This window comes from Triticum dicoccoides, chromosome 1A, assembly GCF_002162155.2.
Source record: "Triticum dicoccoides isolate Atlit2015 ecotype Zavitan chromosome 1A, WEW_v2.0, whole genome shotgun sequence".
NCBI classification, from domain to species: Eukaryota; Viridiplantae; Streptophyta; class Magnoliopsida; order Poales; family Poaceae; genus Triticum; species Triticum dicoccoides.
The window spans coordinates 183,892,283-183,911,941 of record NC_041380.1 but is presented as its reverse complement, the minus strand read 5'-3'; positions in this window follow the sequence as shown (position 1 = coordinate 183,911,941).

The following is a 19,659-nucleotide window of genomic DNA, read 5'->3' as shown; positions in this document are numbered from 1 at the left end:
TTCAATTCACTGTGGAGTAACAACATAGCCAAGAAAAGATACTCGGTCGGTGCAAAAGGTGCACTTTCCAAGGTTACCAAACAAACGTGCATCACGTAGAGCAATAAAAACAGCACGTAAATGTTCCAAATGTTCCTCCAAAGATTTGCTATAAATCAGTATATCATCAAAATAGACTACCACAAATCGTCCTATGAAAGCACGTAAAACTTCGTTCATTAGTCTGATGAAAAAGTAGGTGCATTGGTTAACCCAAAAGGCATGACTAACCATTCCAATAAACCAAACTTAGTTTTAAATGTCGTTTTCCATTCATCTCCCAATTTCATATGAATTTGATGGTATCCACTATGCAAATCAACTTTGGAGAATATTGTAGAGCCACTCAACTCATCAAGCATGTCGTCTAGCCTAGGAATAGGATGACGATAACGAATAGTAATATTATTAATGCCTCTACAATCAACACACATACGCGAAGTACCATCCTTTTTCGGCACAAAAATGATAGGAACTACACAAGGACTAAGGGATTCACGTATATAACCTTTGTCGAGCAGTTCTTGTACTTGACGCATAATCTCCTTCGTCTCCTCTGGATTGGTATGGTATGGTGCACGGCTGGGTAATGATGCACCGGGAATTAAGTCAATTTGATGCTCAATCCCTCGAATAGGTGGTAATCCCGGTGGCACGTCTTCTGGAAAGACGTCAGCGAACACCTGCAAAATGTTAGTGACAGCAGGAGGCAAAGAGGAAGGCACGTCCTTGAATGGAAATAATGCCTCTTTGCACACAAAAGCATAGCAAACAGAATTGCTAAAATCTAAATCATCAATATCAGATTTGGTGGCAAGTAAACATGCACTTTTCAATTTAATTTCAGAAGCAACACTAGATGGTTTATTATTAGGCTGCATTTGTTGCTCAAATTATTTTGCCAGAATCTGATTTTCACTTTTATTTTTCTCCGGTTTTGCTTTGTTAGCTCTATTAATATCATCTTTCAAAATGGAATCAGGAGTCATAGGAAGCAATGTAATATTTTTATCCTTATGAACAAGAGTATACTAATTGTTTCTACCATGGTGTACAGAATTTTTATCAAATTGCCATGGTCTACCAAGTAATAAGGAACATGCTTGCATAGGTACCACATCACAATCAAAATAATCAACATATGTAGAGATACTAAAATGCACACGAACAGTACGTGTTACCTTAACCTTGTCGCTGTTGTTGAACCATTGGATGTAGTAAGGATGTGGATGTGGTCTTGTGGCGAGAGATAGCTTCTCCACCATCTCCATGCTAGCCAAGTTATTGCAGCTCCCTCCATCTATGATGACCCGAACAGAATGTTCCTTCACAACTCTGATGTAGGATGGAACCCTAGATGGCCGATCTTCCACGAAAGGAGCAGATCCCTACGAGGAACACGAAGAACACGAGGGGGAAAACTAGGGGAAACACAAGAGAAACACTCAACCAACAAGAAATAGATCACACATGTGCTAGATCCTCGAAACACAAAGAGAGATACAAGATCCAAAGTCAACAACGGACAATACACGGTAACCGGTTCTTCTCCGTGAGGAGGTCTTGATGGGGCCACCCAAGAGGGGGTCTTGAATCCAAGGGGATCTTCTCCGTAGAGGGGACGCGGTCTCTCTCGTGGAGTAGATCCGTAATGGATGAGCGTAGCTCTATCTCTCAAATGAGCTATCACAATGCTAACCCTAACTAGGAGGAGGTGGAGGAGTATATATAGTCTAGGTCCACGAAGGGGTAAGTGGCAGAGGGATACATGGGCCTCGGGCCCGACCTCTGTACGCAGACAGGTACCGGACGTCCGCTGGGGACCGGTCGTCTGGTGGCTCGTGGGCTTCCGGATGTCCGGTAGTCGCCGGACTTCCGCTCACTTTGGCTCGGTTGAGGTGGCACCGGACGTCCGGTAGTTGGCGGTCGTCCGGTCGCCGGTCGTCCGGAGTCGTTGGTCTTCTGCTGAATGGGCTTGGATGTAGATGTGTCGGTCGTCCGGTGGGGGCCGGACGTCCGCTTGCTGGGAGGGGCCGGTCGTCCGGTGTCGTCCGGACGTCCGCTCGCTGGAGCTTCTTCGACAACTCTTCTTCTTGCGTCTTCGTTTCCATGCTTCCCTTGCGGATGGTGTAGTTGTACACTTGCACTCGCACTCCTCCTCGCCATCCGTAGTGTTCCGGCAATACCTATGCATGTACGCGAGTGGAGTGTCAAGTAGTATACCATCCTCAAAGGGGACAAGTGAACACGCATAAAGGAGATGATTCACCTTCGTGTATGTGAAGTGGATGTTGAACATGTCACTTGCCAAATGGACCCTTGACATGGTGATGTCCGTAGGATACTCCGCATCAAACTCCCTTTGTATGGAACAGATTATGCCTCTGATTTTTCTCTGCTTATGCAACCTGCACACTCAAAACACGTTGAGCAACTAAACATTCATACCTGTCAGCATCTTCAGCAGCCATGTATTGCGTTTCATGATCAGAATCCTCTCCACCGTGTTATTCATGTGTAATAAGTGCCAAAGTCTCCTCATCATAGTCACTATCGGACTCATACCCACCATCCTCAGTAGCAATCATCACACGCTGAGATTGGCATTCTCTCACAAAATGTCCTCTTCCCTTACAACGACGACAAATAATATCACTTGTGTGCCCTGTTTGATGCCATGGAATAAGAAGAGCTCTGCGCAGGTCCGGCAGGTGTGCTCTTGGCAGATAGTGGTGGTGGTGCCTGCTTTCTTGTATCACGGCTAGAGGTGGCACCTGATGAAGGTGCTGGTGTAGTGGAAGTAGAGGATGCACGTGGTGTCCATGATGAAGATCGACCTGTAGAAAAGTTAGTTCGCGCCAATGCCTGTCGATCCCGCACTTCACGTTCAGGTTTACAAGCAAGATGGAATAAACGAGTGATATCAGTATACTCCTTATACTCTAGAATGGTTTGAATCTCTCTATTTAATCCACCCATAAAACATGCAAGCATAGCTTCATTCTCCTCAACAATACCACATCTAATCATGCCAGTTTGTAATTCCAGGTAATATTCTTCTACATAATTTTTTCCTTGTTGATGTGGAGCATCCCACGACCATCCCCATGGATGCCACCTCAACTATCAAAGCTCCAAGTGGACCAATGACAAGGGCTAGGGCACGTGCTATTCAATCCGAGGTGACATCACTCCTACTTGAGTTTTCCCCCTTTTCAAGTGAGACATGGCTACTGCCTAAGTCCGAGATACTATGTGTCATCAGGTACAACGCTCAAGACTCGGAGCCGAGGACTGTAGAATAAGAGATAGGCGTCAACACTCTGGACAGCCCGGAACTTCCGGCCAGAGCCCGGAACTTCCGGCCCTCGGACCTTCCGGCTGACCCGGAGCTTCCGGCTGCCGATGACTTCGACCAGCCCAGGCGTGCCAACTCTCGGGTTAGCCAGGACCCCGTCCCGGACCTTCCGGCGCCCGAAACCTCCGGCCGGCCCGGACCTTCCGGCCCCCGGATGCCAACACATCTCCACCGCACGAACGCTCTGGTTAGGCCGGACCCTCCCCGGAACCTCCGGTGCCCGGAACTTCCGGCCCTGCCTGCGCGCAGCCACTTGGGCTGAGGCCCGTGTACCCTTTCGTCACCTAGACTATATATACTCTATCCCGTACGACTTTCTAGGGTTAGCGTTGGTTTAGCTCATACTCAGAGATAGAGCTTCGCTCATCCATATCTAATCTACTCCTTGAGAGAGACCGCGGCGCCTCTTCGGAGAAGATCCACCGTGGATTCAAGACCCCTTTACGGGAAGATCCCCTTGTGGATTCAAGACCTCCTCACGGAGAAGAACCTGCTACCCTTGTATCGTCCTTAGTTGTCCGTGGATTCGTGTATCGTTCTATGTACCCAAGGATCTAGCACATGTGTGACTTGTTCTTGTTAGTTTGAGTGTTCCTCTTGTGTTTCCCCTTGTGTTTTCCCTTGTTTCCCTCCTCGTGTTCTTCGCGTTCTTCGCGTGATCCGCTCCTTTCGTGAAAGATCGGGCCGCTAGGGTTCTACCCTACATCATCTTGGTATCTAGAGCAAGGTTGATCACGATTTCGGAGCCTCCCCGTTTTGTTTCTAGCCCAATTTTGTTGTTTTTCGTCCTAATCCGAAAATCCCCACCAAAAATAGCCCCAAATGTTTTTTGTGATTTGTTCGTGTGTTGTGATTTTGTTGGTTTTGATCTGTGAATTTTGTGTGTGGCTCGTAGATCTAGCCTCCCCACCCTTCTTTTCCTCCAATTTCTTCTTTTTCCCCTTCGGATTTGGGCTTTTCCCCCAAGTTTTTCCGCCCAAATCCACGATCCCGAAGTCTTTATTCTTGGCAGAATCACGACCACCGGAATTTCCGGTCCAGCCCGGACATTCCGACCCCCGGACCTCCGGACTTCCCCGGAACCTCCGGACCCTGAACCCTCCGTCTTGCCCAGAACTTCCGGCTTCGATAGAAAGTTTGCACTACTTCCACAACTCCACCCAAAATTCCACCAAATTTTGTTCCGGTGCTCACCATATACCATATATACTTCAACATACCTCCACCACTTCCGCATAACCCAACTATTTTTAGACCGTTTCGCTCTCCGACACAATTGCTACTTTGAGGTTTGAGAATTTGAGTTGCGGTACCATATCCTTTTGTGTTTCGGCTATCTAGGTACGGTTCTACATCGACACCACCGCTGCTCATCCTCGCGACGGACGCGTCATCAACAAAGACCACCTCAACTACGACTTGGTATTTGTGCCACCATTTTGACACCATACCGGAAGCAAGACCAGTAACCTAATCTTGGTATTGGACATATCATTCTTGCCATTACATTGATAGCCATCATAGCCTTACCTTTGCGTTGCTTACACATCGAGACTAGCCATTGAGTATTGCCGGCAATGAGACTTGTGCACATTAGTGATCATACTTCCCATAGCATACATACATCATTGTTTCCTATATTGGTATCATCTCTTGTGTCACAAAGTTGTCATTGCATACTCACTTGCTATCTTGGTTCGTCAAGCATTGCATGAGAAAAGAGCTCAAACATCAAAGAGCCAACCAAGCTTTTAAGCAAAGAGGCAAGATAAGCAAAGAGCTTTTAAGCAAGAACCTTAGCATCATATAACATTAAGATTGTCATACTAGATCATCTTGGATCATATCATAGCAACACCTTGCATACAAAGTATTTGGGATAGAAGTCGTTGCATTTTTGCTAAGTAGGTTGTGCACAAGTTCTTGTATCCGCCTATCATGCAACCGTGCTAGTGTCTCTCTAGTGTTGTGCAACAAGAGCATTTTCGTGGATTCACATTCTGGCTCACCCTTGGTTGCACAACCCCACTTATCTTTTTGCGTGTGTGTTTCTGTGTACCTTATATGCTTGGTCTACTTGTTACATTGCATCTTGCGAATATTTTCCAACATTATTGAAGCTCACTTACAATTGCATCAAATTTTCTGCCACCATCCTAACAAAGCTCCACCAAAAGCTTTTACTTGTGTAGGTGTGATGATGTAGGGTGGAGACCCTAATCGCCCGATCTTTCATGAAAGGAGAGGATCCCGGGGAAAACACAAAGAACACGAGGATGAACGGAAGGAAAACACAAGAGGAAATCACTAAACCGACACGAATAAGTCACACATGGGCTAGATCCTCGAGAACATAGAACGATACACGAATCCACGGACAACTAGGGAAGATACACGGTAACCAGTTCTTCTCCGTGAGGAGGTCTTGAATCCACAAGGGGATCTTCCTTTAGAAAGGGGTCTTCAATCCAAGATGGATCTTCTCCGAAGAGGGGCCGCGGTGTCTCTCGTGGAGTAGATCCGATATGGATGAGCAATGCTCTATCTCTCAAATGAGCTAAACCAATGCTAACCCTAGCTAGGATGAATGGGGGGTCTATTTATAGTCTAATTGCAAATGGGGGCGAAGTGAAAGGGTACATGGGCCTCGGGCCCGAACACTGTGTGCAGACAGGTACCGGACGTCCGCTGGGGACCGGTCGTCCGGTGTCTCAGGACCTGCCAGACGTCCGGTGTCCTCCGGTCGTCCGCTGGTTCTGCTTTGTGATGGGGGTGCCGGACGTCCGGGAACGTCGGTCTTCCGCTGACTTTGGTTCGGGTGCAGGTGTGCCTGTCGTCCGGTCTGGACGGGACGTCCGCTCGTTTGCTTCAGGTGTCGGGGCACCGGTCGTCCGGTCTGGACCGGATGTCCGCTGGCTGGGACTTGGCTGATGCTTCAGGCGCCGGACGTCTGGTCCCGGCCAGTCGTCCGGTGGCTGGGACTTTTCTGGCAGCCCTTCTTCTTCTCCGTCTTCTCGTCCATCTTCCTCTTCTTCTTGTCCATGGTCCTTAGCTTCTCCATTGCACCTGAGTATGCATAAAGTATCCTATGAGGTAGTAGCCATGCTTCATGTGCATCGAAGTGGAATAGTGAGAGGAGAGATGTCACCTCGGTTTCAAGGGCTCTTGCACGTGATCGAGTCATGGATCCGGTAGGCACTTGATGAGACGATGGTAGGTCCGTGGGGATGACCTTGGGATGCTCCGCATCATCTCCCCTCCCTTGGGGAAGATCCGTCCTCGGATCAAAATCTTCATCACCATGGAAGGGAGAGAGATCTTTGACGTTGAAGATGTCGCTCACGTTGTACTTGTCACGTGGGAGGTCGATCTTGTAAGCGTTGTCGTTGTAGCGTGCAAGCACCTTGAAGGGTCCATCCTCTCGTGGTCGAAGCTTTGATTTGCGTTCTTGTGGTAAGTGGTCCTTGCGAAGGTGTAGCCACACTCGATCACCAATGTTGAAGACCATAAGTTGCTTGTTGAAGTTGAGCTTGGTCGCAAGGCGTTGAACTTGGTGCTCGATGGTGTTTCTTGTATCTTAATGCATCTTCTTGAGATGTGTCACACGCGCACTTGCGTCCAAATTGATGCGCTCTTGGAGTGGTAGAGGAAGAATATGCAATGGTGACAATGGGTTGAATCCGTAAACGACCTTGCAAGGAGACTTGCCGATTGTTGAGTGTCTTGCTTGGTTGTAGGCGAACTCGGCGATAGGTAGGCACTCCTCCCACTCCTTTATCTTCTTCTTAATAAGTACTCGAAGTAGAGCGGAGAGTTTGCGGTTTGTCACCTCTGTTTGGCCATCGGTTTGAGGATGGTAAACCGTGGAGAAGAGTAGCTTGACTCCGAGCTTGGCGCATAGGGTCTTCCAAAAGTAGCTAAGGAACTTGACGTCGTGGTCCGAGACAATTGTCTTTGGCACACCATGGAGACGCAATATTTCCCTACAAAAGAGATTAGCAACATGTGAAGCATCCTCTATCTTGTGACAAGGAATAAAATGTTCCATTTTGGAGAAACGGTCCACAACGACAAATATAGGATCTTTCCCATTGCGAGCTTTTGGCAAACCAAGTACAAAGTCCATGCTTATGTCCTCCCAAGGTTGGTATGGAATTGGTAAAGGCATATAGAGACCATGAGATTGAGCTTTGCACTTAGCTTTGCGCCATGTAGAATACCGGTTGGTGAAATGATTGACGTCCCGAAACATCTTTGGCCAAAAGTAGCTCTTCGAGAGCGTGGCGAACGTCTTATCGTGTCCAAAGTGTCCCATCAAGCCTCCTCTGTGTGATTCCTGCAAAAGCAACAAACGAAGGGACGACTTGGGGATGCAAAGTTTGTTAGCTCTCATAAGATAGCTGATGTAGGGTAGAACCCTAGTGGCCCGATCTTTCACGATAGGAGCGGAATCCCGCGAAGAACACGAAGAGCACGAGTTCGAAAGAGAGGGAAAACACAAGGGGAACACAAGAGAAACACTATACCAACAAGAATAAGTCACACATGTGCTAGATCCTCGAATACATAAGAGAAGATACACGATCCATGGACAACTAAGGACGATACAACAGTAGCTGGACTTCTCCGTGAGGAGGTCTTGAATCCAAGGGGGGATCTTCCCTTAGAAAGGGGGCTTGAATCCAAAGGGATCTTCTTTGAAGAGGCCGCGGTCTCTCGCACGGAGGAGATCTGATATGGATGAGCGTAGCTGTATCTCTCAAATGAGCTAAACCAATGCTAACCCTAGTACGGAGCTAAGGGACAAGTATATATAGTCCAAGGGGTAAGTTAGGGATACATGGGGTGAAACCCCTTTCACTCCGCACAGGCAGGGCGATAGTACCGGTCATGGGGGCGGTTGGACCGCTGGACGCTCAGGTACGGGTTCCTAGAGGTGCTTCCGGATGTGCTCAGCGGTTGTACCAGTGCTTGGGGCGGTTGTACCGGTCAGGTGGTTGTTACGGGGATAAACCAGTGCTGCACCGGCCTTGCACCGCTCGATCACAGAAGCTTGGCCGGTTGTTGAGCAGTGGTCGAGCGGTTGCACCGCTTGTGGGCCTTCAGCGGTAGTACCGCTTGGTGTGGGCGGTAGTACCGCTCGGGCTATAGCAGCTGGCTCTCCTTCCCTTGGTATGCTCTCCATGGTCCTTAGGCTCTCCATGGTCTCCTCGAATGGACCTGAGTATGCATAAGGTCCGCGCTTGAGGTAGCATCCATGTCTTACATGCAGAAAGGGAAGATTCGGAAAGGAGCGAGTTCACCTTGTGTCCAATGGCGTATGCTTGAGGTCTCAACATGTGGGCACTAGGGGACTTGGGGAGAAGTCGTAGTGTACATGGGGATGATCATAGGATGCTCCGCATCATCTCCCCTCCCTTGGGAAAGATCCGACCTCGGATCGAAAACCTCATCACCATGGGAACGGTTGTCGTGGACGGACTTGTAGTTGGATGGAGTGGAAGACGTTGCGCAATCCAAGTACTCCAAGGTGTCGCTGGAGTGGTATACATGCAAAAAGAGCAAACACAAACGACACTAGGAAATACAATGGTTAGAGCACACAAAGTGTCCATCATGTAAGAATGAGTCCATGCAACAAGATTGAGCATTACAAGGTGCATGAAGCTTATCCACAAGAGATGGAATGGTGTGCAAAGCATTCATGGGAGCAAAAGCATTCATTGCACACACAAAGGTGTTGTTAATATGATCAATGCAACCATGATGCAAAATGATGTCATAGAGGGACGATTTATCAATACCAAGATGATGTAGGGTAGAACCCTAGTGGCCCGATCTTTCACGATAGGAGCGGAATCCGGCGAAGAACACGAGGTGGAAAGAAAGAGAAAACACAAGGGGAACGCAAGAGAAACACTAGACCAACAAGAATAAGTCACACATGTGCTAGATCCTCGAATTCATAAGAGAAGATACATGATCCACAGACAACTAAGGACGATACAAGGGTAGCCAGTCTTCTTCGTGAGGAGGTCTTGAATCCACAGGGGGATCTTCCCTTAGAAAGGGGGCTTGAATCCAAAGGGATCTTCTCCGAAGAGGCCGCGGTCTCTCGCATGGAGGAGATCCGATATGGATGAGCGTAGCTCTATCTCACAAATGAGCTAAACCAATGCTAACCCTAGTACGGAGCTAAGGGACAAGTATATATAGTCCAAGGGGTAAGTTGGGGGATACATGGGGTGAAACCCCTTTCACTTCGCACAGGCAGGGCGGTATTACCGGTCATGGGGGTGGTTGTACCGCTGGACGCTCAGGTACGGGTTCCTGGAGGTGCTTCCGGATGTGCTCAGCAGTTGTACCGGTGCTTGGGGCGGTTGTACCGATCAGGTGGCTGTTACGGGGATAAACCAGTGTTGCACCGGCCTTGCACCGCTCGATCACAGAAGCTTGGCCAGTTGTTGGGCGGTGGTCGAGCGGTTGCACTGCTTGTGGGCCTTCAGCGGTAGTACCGCTTGGTGTGGGCGGTAGTACCGCTTGGTGTGGGCGGTATTACCGCTCGGGCTGTAGCAGTTGGCTCTCCTTCCCTTGCTCCCGCGCACACTTGGCCTTGGTCCTTAGGCTCTCCATGGTCTCCTCGAATGGACCTGAGTATGCATAAGGTCCGCGCTTGAGGTAGCATCCATGTCTAACATGCAGAAAGGGAAGATTCGGAAAGGAGCGAGTTCACCTTGTGTCCAATGGCGTATGCTTGAGGTCTCAATATGTGGGCACTAGGGGGCTTGGGGAGAAGTCGTAGTGTACATGGGGATGATCATAGGATGCTCCGCATCAATAGCCTTCTTTGATGTAATAGCGTTCCCATGATGTATTCGACAAACACTTAGCATAACGAGTGGCAAAAGTTTCATCATGCGCATACAATTCTTTGATATGCTCGAAGCCAATGACATCTAACTCAAGTTGCGTGACTAGCATGCATATGCGGGAAAGAGCATCCGCGACGATGTTTTCTTTACCCTTGATGTACTTGATGACATAGGGAAAAGACTCAGTGAATTCACTCCATTTAGCATGACGCTTGTTCAACTTAGTTTGACCCTTGAGATACTTGAGGGTCTCATGATCGGTATGAATGATAAACTCATGGGGACGAAGGTAATGTTCCCATTCATGTAAAACGCGGACTAAAGCATATAGCTCTTTGTCATAGATGGGATAGTTGAGTTGTACTCCGGAAAGTTTCTCACTAAAGTAAGCTATGGGGCGCTTCTCTTGCGTTAACACACCTCCTATGCCATTACCGCTAGCATCGTAATGAATCTCAAAAGGCTTGTCGAAGTTGGGTAAAGCAAGCACGGGAGCATGAGTAAGCAAATTCTTAAGCTCATTGAATGCGGTATCTTGGGATGGCCCCCAAATAAACGGCACATTCTTCTTGCTCAAAGCATGAAAAGGAGAAGCAATGGTGCTAAACTCCTTCACAAAGCGACGATAGAAACCCGCATGACCAAGAAAACTACGCGCTAGATGCAAGTTGGTTGGTTGCGGCCAAGTCTTCATAGCATTGATCTTGGACTCATCTACATAAACACCCTTAGAAGAGACCACAAACCCAAGAAAACGAGCTTATCAACGCCAAAAAGGCATTTCTCCATATTATCATAGAGACGCTCTTTCCTAAGAGTTTGCAAAACGGTGCGGACATGGGTGACATGCTCTTGGATAGATTTGCTAAACACAAGAATGTCATCGAAGTAAACCACAACAAATATACCAATGTAAGGGAGAAATACATGATTCATAAGGCGCATAAAAGTGCCCGGTGCTTCCGAGAGACCATAGGCATGACTAACCACTCATACAAACCAAACTTAGTTTTGAATGCTGTTTTCCATTCATCACCCTCGTGTATGCGGATTTGATAGTAACCACTCTTAAGATCAATTTTGGAAAATATAGTGGCACCACTAAGCTCATCTAGCATATCATCTAGGCGTGGAATTGGATACCTATAACGAATGGTGATAGCATTGATAGGTCTACAATCGGAGCACATGCGAAAACTACCATCACGTTTTGGCACAAGAATGACCGGTACGGCACAAGGGCTCAAACTTTCACGCACATGTCCATGGTCTATGAGATGCTTTACTTGCCTTTGGATTTCTTTGGTTTCTTCGGGGTTGACGCGGTAGGGAGCTTTGTTCGGAAGCAGTGCTCCGGGGATAAGGTCGATGCGGTGCTCAATGCCTCGTAGTGGAGGTAGTCCCGGAGGTAGCTCATCGGGGAAAACATCTTGAAATTCCTGCAAAAGAGAAGACAACACTAGAGGAAGAGTGTGAGAAGTGTTCGTTTGTGTTGCATTGTCCTTGCACACGAGGACGTAGTGTAGGACACTAGATGGGTTCTCACACACTTCTCTCATCTCAGTTTGGTGGCAAATAGAACTAGGTTCTTGTTTTCGCTCATCATGGAGGCACTCAATTTGGGCTTGTGGCGCTCACTCTCTTTTTGGTGGCTCACTCTCTCACCATTCTCTCCACGATGGGTGGCTTACTTATCGGCGATCACTTGGCTTGGAGACATAGGTCGTAACACAAACTCCTTTCCTTACATCTTGAAGCTATAGTGGTTTGTACGCCCATTGTGGACGACTCCTCTATCGAATTGCCATGGCCGTCCAAGGAGAAGATGGAAAACAGTCATTGGGATGACGTCGCACTCCAAGGTGTCTTCGTAGGCGCCGATTTTGAAGGAGACTTGTACTCGGTGCTCGACTTGGATAGTGCCGGAGTCACTAAGCCATTGCACTTTGTATGGATGTGGATGCTTCGTCTTGGGCAATTGGAGCTTGGAGCAAAGATCTTGACTTGCGAGATTGTGACAACTCCCTCCATTGATGATGACCTTGACAGATCGTCCATTGATGCCGGCCTTGGTGTGGAATATGGTGCATCTTTGGTCTTCTTCTTGGTGATGTTGGAGAGTCAAGACTTTGGAGACAACAAGTGCGGGACTTGAGTCTTCATCACAAAAGACTTGCTCTTCTTCATTGTTCACTTGGCGGTGCATGGCGACTTGCTCAAGGGCTTCCATTTCTCCTTCGCTCATGGAATCATAAGTGCCATCGTCGTTGAAGATCATGGTGCGCTTGTTGGTGCACTCATAGGACTTGTGGCCTCGGCCTCTGCAAGTGAAACACTTGAGGGAACTCGTCTTGACGGTCTCATCGGTAGGGGTTGATGATGATGAAGCTCTCGGCTTGAAGTTGCTTGTAGTAGGCAAAGCTTTCTTGGAAGTCGACTTGTCGATGTTGGAAGTAGACGGTCTTGTAGTCGGTGTTGGAGTCGTTGAAGCTTGGTTATTGGAGAAGCCATATGACTTGGATGAGAACTTGGCATACTTGAAATCATCTTGCACTTGGCGTTCCGCTTTGGTAGCTTGGTGCACGAGCTCGATGAGATTTGAGTATGGTTGGAAGTCGGCGATCTTCTTGATAGGATGATTGAGTCCATTCAAGAAACGTGCCATAGTTTGCTCATCATCTTCCATCACATTGGCTCTTATCATTGCAATCTCCATCTCCTTGTAGTATTCTTCAACGCTCTTGGTTCCTTGCTTGAGTTCTTGGAGTTTCTTGAAGAGTACGCGGTTGTAGTAGGTAGGCACGAAGCGTGCTCTCATGACACCCTTCATTTGTGCCCAAGTAGTGATGGGTGGATCACCTCTTGCCTCGCGACGCTCAATGACTTGTTCCCACCAAATGAGGACATAGCCTTGGAACTCAAGGGATGCCATCACGATCTTCTTCTCTTCTTCATAATTGTGCAAACGGAAGATCTTGTCAACTTTAAATGCCCATGAAAGGTATTCTTCGGGATCGTTGCTTCCGTTGAACTTGGGCATGGTGAACTTGAGCTTGCCATAGCGTTGCTCTTAATTGTGTTGGGGTCGGGGATGATGACGCCCATGTTTTAGATGATTGTCCAACTCGTGGTGCTCTTTACATGGAGGGTTGTTAACCTCGTGTTGCTCTTGTCACGGAGGATTCCCATTTTTTTCATGCTCTTGATGAACTTGACGGTCTTGGTGAGCTTGTGGAGGAACGCGTCGAGCTCGAGGGGGAACTTGACGATGCAGGCGAGCTTGAAATCATCGTTCATGAAGCTCTTCGCGAAGTGCTTCCTCTTCTTGACAGGCTTGTCGGCCTCGGTGGGCAACGGCTCGACTCGGTGGGCAACGGCTCGGTGGTCCCGAAGCGGATTGAGGTTTGCTTGACGGTCTGTGCGCGCGGCTCGACAAAGAGTGTTCGATGTCAGTGCACTTGAGTCGGAATGGCGACTTGAACGGCTCCTTCTTGAAGTGGAAGAAGAGCGGTTGAGCAACAAAGTGCGAATCTCGTCCATCCTTGCGTCATTCTCTTGCTTGTGATCGTCGAGCTTGTGGTCGAAGTAGTCCCTTGTACATTGCTCGGAAAGTCGCAAGTCGGCGGCAAGGTTGTCGATGCGTTCACTCATAGCTTGTTACTCTTGATGCAAAGCACGTTGTGCACCAAAGAGGTGACTCTTTGTGACGAAGGAGTTCATGTCTTCGTCTTGCTCCATGAAGAGTGGGATGGTAGAGGTACTTGGCCTATCCATCATTCCAAGACAAATGTAAGTGGTAGAAAGAGAAGAACGAATACCAAATGTACCTTGACCGAAGTTGAAAGTGAATCGATGATCACTCCAATGTAGGACAAGGAAATAGCCCAGTTGGTACGAGTTCTCGTCGGTTTCTCACACCTACACAAGTAAAAGATTATGGTGGAGCTTGGTTAGGATGGTGGCACAATTTTTAATGTGAATGTAAGAAAGATTCTATAATGTTGGAGAAGATTCGCAAGATGCAATGTAACAAGTAGACCAAGCATATATGGTACATGGAAACACACGCGCAAAAAGATAAGTGGGGTTGTGCAACCAAGGATGAGCCAAAATGTGGAATCCACACAAATGCTCTTGTTGCACAACACTAGAGAGACGCTAGCACGATTGCACGATAGGCGGATAAAAGAACTTGTGCACAACCTAGTTAGCAAAAATGCAACGACTTCTATCCCAAATATGTTTTATGCAAGGTGCTTCTATGATATGATCCAAGATGATCGAGTATGACAATCTTAATGTTGTATGAATGCTATGGTTCTTGCTTAAAAGCACTTTGCTTATCTTTCCTCTTTGCTTAAAAGCTTGGTTGGCTCTTTGATGTTTGAGCTCTTTTCTCATGCAATGCTTGACGAACCAAGATAGCAAGTGAGTATGCGATGACAACTTTGTGACACAAGAGATGATACCAATATAGGCAACAATGATGTATGTATGTATGCTATGGGAAGTATGATCACTAAAGTGCACAAGTCTCGTTGCCGGCAATACTCAATGGCTAGTCTCGATGGGTAAGCAACGCAAAGGAGTAAGGCGATGATGGCTATCAATGTAATGGAAAGAGTGATATGTCCAATACCAAGATGAGGTTACCGGTCTTGCTTCCGGTATGGTGTCAAAATGGAGGCACGAAGACCAAGTCATAGTCGAGGTGGTCGTGGTTGATGACACGTCCGTGGCGAAGATGAGCGGCGGTGATGTCGATGTCGAACCATACCTAGATAGCCGAAACACAGAAGGATACGGTACCGCAACTCAAATTCTCAAAACCAAAGGCGACCAAAATCGTCGGAGTAGGTAGCAGTTAAGTGGTGGTGTGGGTTGGGATATTGGAACGGTTTGCGGAAGTTGGAGGTGGTGTAGTGGATGATGTGGTGGAAGTAGCGGTCGTCTGGAAGTGGACGAATGTCCGGTCGCCGGTCGTCCGGTGAGGTCGGACGTCCGGTGCTTCCTGGGTAGCCGGACATCCGGTGAAGTGATGGTTGTCCTGTGGTCGGGGTCAAAGCGAAAATTTCAGATCCGGGAGGTGACTTTGGGGATTTTGGGAGGGATTTCGAGGTCGAAATGGTGGGGGAAGGCGAGATCCACTTGCAACACATCAAATTCACTGATCAAATCCAACAAAACATCATCAAAACTCACAAAACACAAGAAACATTTTTGGCTATTTTTGTGGGGATTTTCGGATTGGGACGAAAAACAACAAAATCAAGCTAGAAAAATGAAGAGGGGGGCTCTGAAATCGTGATCAACCTTGCTCATGATACCAAGATGATGTAGGGTGGAGACCCTAATCACCCGATCTTTCACGAAAGGAGCGGATCCCGGGGAAAACACGAAGAACACGAGGATGAACGGAAGGAAAACACAAGAGGAAATCACTAAACCGACACGAATAAGTCACACGTGGGCTAGATCCTCGAGTACATAGAACGATACACGAATCCACGGACAACAAGGGATGATACACGATAACCGGTTCTTCTCCGTGAGGAGGTCTTGAATCCACAAGGGGATCTTCCCGTAGAAAGGGGTCTTGAATCCAAGATGGATCTTCTTCGAAGAGGGGCCGCGGTCTCTCTCGTGGAGTAGATCCGATATGGATGAGCAATGCTCTATCTCTCAAATGAGCTAAACCAATGCTAACCCTAGCTCGGATGAATGAGCTAAACCAAGTGCAAATGGGGGCGAAGTGAAAGGGTACATGGGCCTCGGGCCTGAACACTGTGCGCAGACAGGTACCGGACGTCCACTGGGGACCGGTCGTCCGGTGTCTCAGGAGCTGCCGGACGTCCGGTGTCCTCCGGTCGTCCGCTGGTTCCGCTCTGTGATGGGGGTGCCAGACGTCCGGAAACGTCGGTCTTCCGCTGACTTTGGTTCAGGTGCATGTGCGCCGGTCGTCCGGTCTGGACCGGACGTCCGCTCATTTGCTTCGGGTGTCGGGGCACCGGTCGTCCGGTCTGGACCAGATGTCCGCTGGCTGGGACTCGGCTGATGCTTCAGGCGTCGGACGTCCAGTCCCGGCCGGTCGTCCGGTGGCTGGGACTTTTCCGGCAGCCCTTCTTCTTCTCCGTCTTCTCATCCATCTTGCTCTTGTTCTTGTCCTTGCTCCTTAGATTCTCCATTGTACCTGAGTATGCACAAAGTATCCATATGAGGTAGTAGCCATGCTTCATGTGCATCGAAGTGGAATTGTGAGAGGAGAGATATCACCTCGGTTTCAAGGGCTCTTGCTGAGACGATGGTAGGTCCATGGGGATGACCATGGGATGCTCCGCATCATGTGAGAAACCGACAAGAACTCGTACCAATTGTGCTATTTCCTTGTCCGACATTGGAGTGATCCTCGATCCACTTTCAACTTCGGTCAAGGTTCATTTGGTACTCGTTCTGCTCTTTCTACCACTCACATTTGTCTTGGAATGATGGATAGGCCAAGTACTTCTACCAACCCACTCTTCATGGAGCAAGACGACGACATGAACTCCTTCATCACCAAGAGTCACCTCTTTGGTGCACAACGTGCTTTGCATCAAGAGCAACAAGCGATGAGTGAACGCATCGACAACCTTGCCGCCGACTTGCGACTTTCCGAGCAACGTACAAAGGACTACTTCGACCACAAGCTCGACAGTCTCAAGTAAGAGAATGACGCAAGGATGGATGAAATTCATGCTTTGTTTCTCAACCGCTCGTCTTCCACGTCAAGAAGGAGCCGTTCAAGCGGCCACTCTAACTTCACCCTCTCCGGCTCAAGTACACCGACATCGAACACTCTTCGTCGAGCCGCACGCGCCGACCGTCAAGCAAGCCTCAATCCCCTAAGAGACACCGACTCTCAAGAGCGCCGACAACGTCGAACTCAAGAAGCCTTTGCGCTTGCACGAGAACGGAAACGTCAACGCCAACATGAAGAGGAAGAGCGAGTGCGTCTACACCAAAACGCCCACGATGCTGAGGCACAACGTCAAGCACAACAACTCCGTGACGCTGAAGCACTAGCGGCGCAATAAGCTCTACGCGATTCGAGTCGAGCCATTGCCGACCGAAGCCGACAAGCCCGTGAACAATAAGAAGCACATCGCGAAGAAATTCAAGAACAAAGATTTCACGCTCGCGTGCATCATCAAGTTCCTCTTCGAGCTCGCGAAGATCCTCCACAAGCTCGCCAACACCATCAAGTTCATCAAGAGCATGAAGACAATGGAAATCCTCCACGACAAGATCAACATGAGGACAACAACCCTCCACGCCAAGAGCACCACGAGTTGAACAATCATCTACAACATGGGCGTCATCATCCCCGACCCCAACACAATGAAGAGAAACGCTACGGCAAGCTCAAGTTCACCATGCCCAAGTTAACCGGAAGCAACCATCCCGAAGAGTGCCTTTCATAGGCATTGAAAGTTGACAAGATTTTCTGTTTGCACAATTATGACGAAGAGAAGAAGATTGCAATGGCATCCCTTGAGTTCCAAGACTATGTGCTCATTTGGTGGGAATAAGTCATTGAGCGCCCAGAGGCAAGAGGTGAACCACCCATCACTACTTGGGCGCAAATGAAGGATGTCATGAGAGCACGCTTCGTACCTACCTACTACAACCGCGATCTCTTCAAGAAACTCCAACAACTCAAGCAAGGAACCAAGAGCGTTGAAGAGTACTACAAGGAGATGGAGATTGCCATGATACAAGCCAATGTCATGGAAGATGATGAGAAAATAATGGCACGTTTCTTGAATGGACTCAATCATCCTATCAAGAAGATCGCCGACTTCCAACCATACTCAAATCTCATCGAGCTAGTGCACCAAGCTACCAAAGCGGAACACCAAGTGCAAGATGATTTCAAGTATGCCAAGTTCTCATCCAACTCCTACGGCTTCTCCAATAACCAAGCTTCAACGACTCCAACACCGACTACAAGACCTTCTACTTCCAACATCGACAAGTCGACTTCCAAGAAAGTTTCGTCAACTACAAGCCATCCTCCTACGAGCAACTTGAAGCCGAGAGCTTCATTCTCATCAACCCCAACCGATGAGATCATCAAGACGAGTTCCTTCAAGTGTTTCACTTGCGGAGGCCGAGGCCACAAGTCCTACGAGTGCACCAGCAAGCGAACCATGGTCTCCAACGACGATGGCACGTATGACTCCACGAGCGACAGCGAAATGGAAGCCCTCGAGCATGTCGCCATGCACCGCCAAGTGAACAATGAAGAATGATAGACGCAAAGGTGTCCCAATGTTTCGATGAGATGGTGGCTATCGTTTCTGTGGGAGTCGACCTTGACGATCCGACTACGACCATGCGAGACGTCGCGCCTTAGCAATCGCTAAACCAACTTCCGAGGGGTTATTGACCACGCCGGAGCATGATCAACCTGACCACGAGGGTCTGTTTCCTGCACGCAAACGAAGAACAAGCAAGAAACTGGGAATGCAATCTGGATATTCCAAACATAAGATGAAAGCTTTATTGATCAAGGTGGGGTTCTGTGACGTCTTGGTCTGGTCGTTGGACACAAACGAAGTACGAGAGGTTGCATCTATGGCGAACTTTTAATCTAAACAAAACCCAAAGTCTAAACGACGCCCTAAGGGCTGTACATATGGAGGAAGAGGGGGGAATTTCGTGGCCCTTGAGGGTGGGGTCCGAAACCAACCCTAACTCTTGTTTCCCCACACATACGGACTCTAAAAATAGCCTATACTTAAGTATTTCGAAATTACATGGGCCTGGCCCATTAATAAGGTGACGCAGCACCTAGAATAGTCTATGGACGAATATTATGAAGTGGCATCTTGTATATTTCGTCCAAAGCATCATGCACTTCTTATGGTGGCTTCAAAGTCCTGAAATCATCACTTGTAACTCCGTTCTTGATCCCCTTGCACATGCCATCAACTCCATGCGTGTTCTTTCTCCAATGTTCATCCTTCTCCAAGCTAGGCCCTTCATTTGTAAGCAAAACAAATGTATGCAATTTAGGCAGCATCATATTCTCATGAACATTAGAATCATTACCAAGAAACGAAAGTACCTGGTAATTTAACTGGCGTGCGCGAGCTCTAGCAATTGGTCCAGTATATGTAACAGTAGGGGTTATGGGTGTAACAATGGTATTGATGTCCTCATCCTCCTCCCCTTCTTGAAATGAAGTCGTCCTTCTCCAAGCTAGGCCCTTCATTTGTAAGCAAAACAAATGTATGCAATTTAGGTAGCATCATATTCTCATGAACATTAGAATCATTACCAAGAAACGAAAGTACCTGGTAATTTAACTGGCGTGTGCGAGCTCTCGCAATTGGTCCAGTATATGTA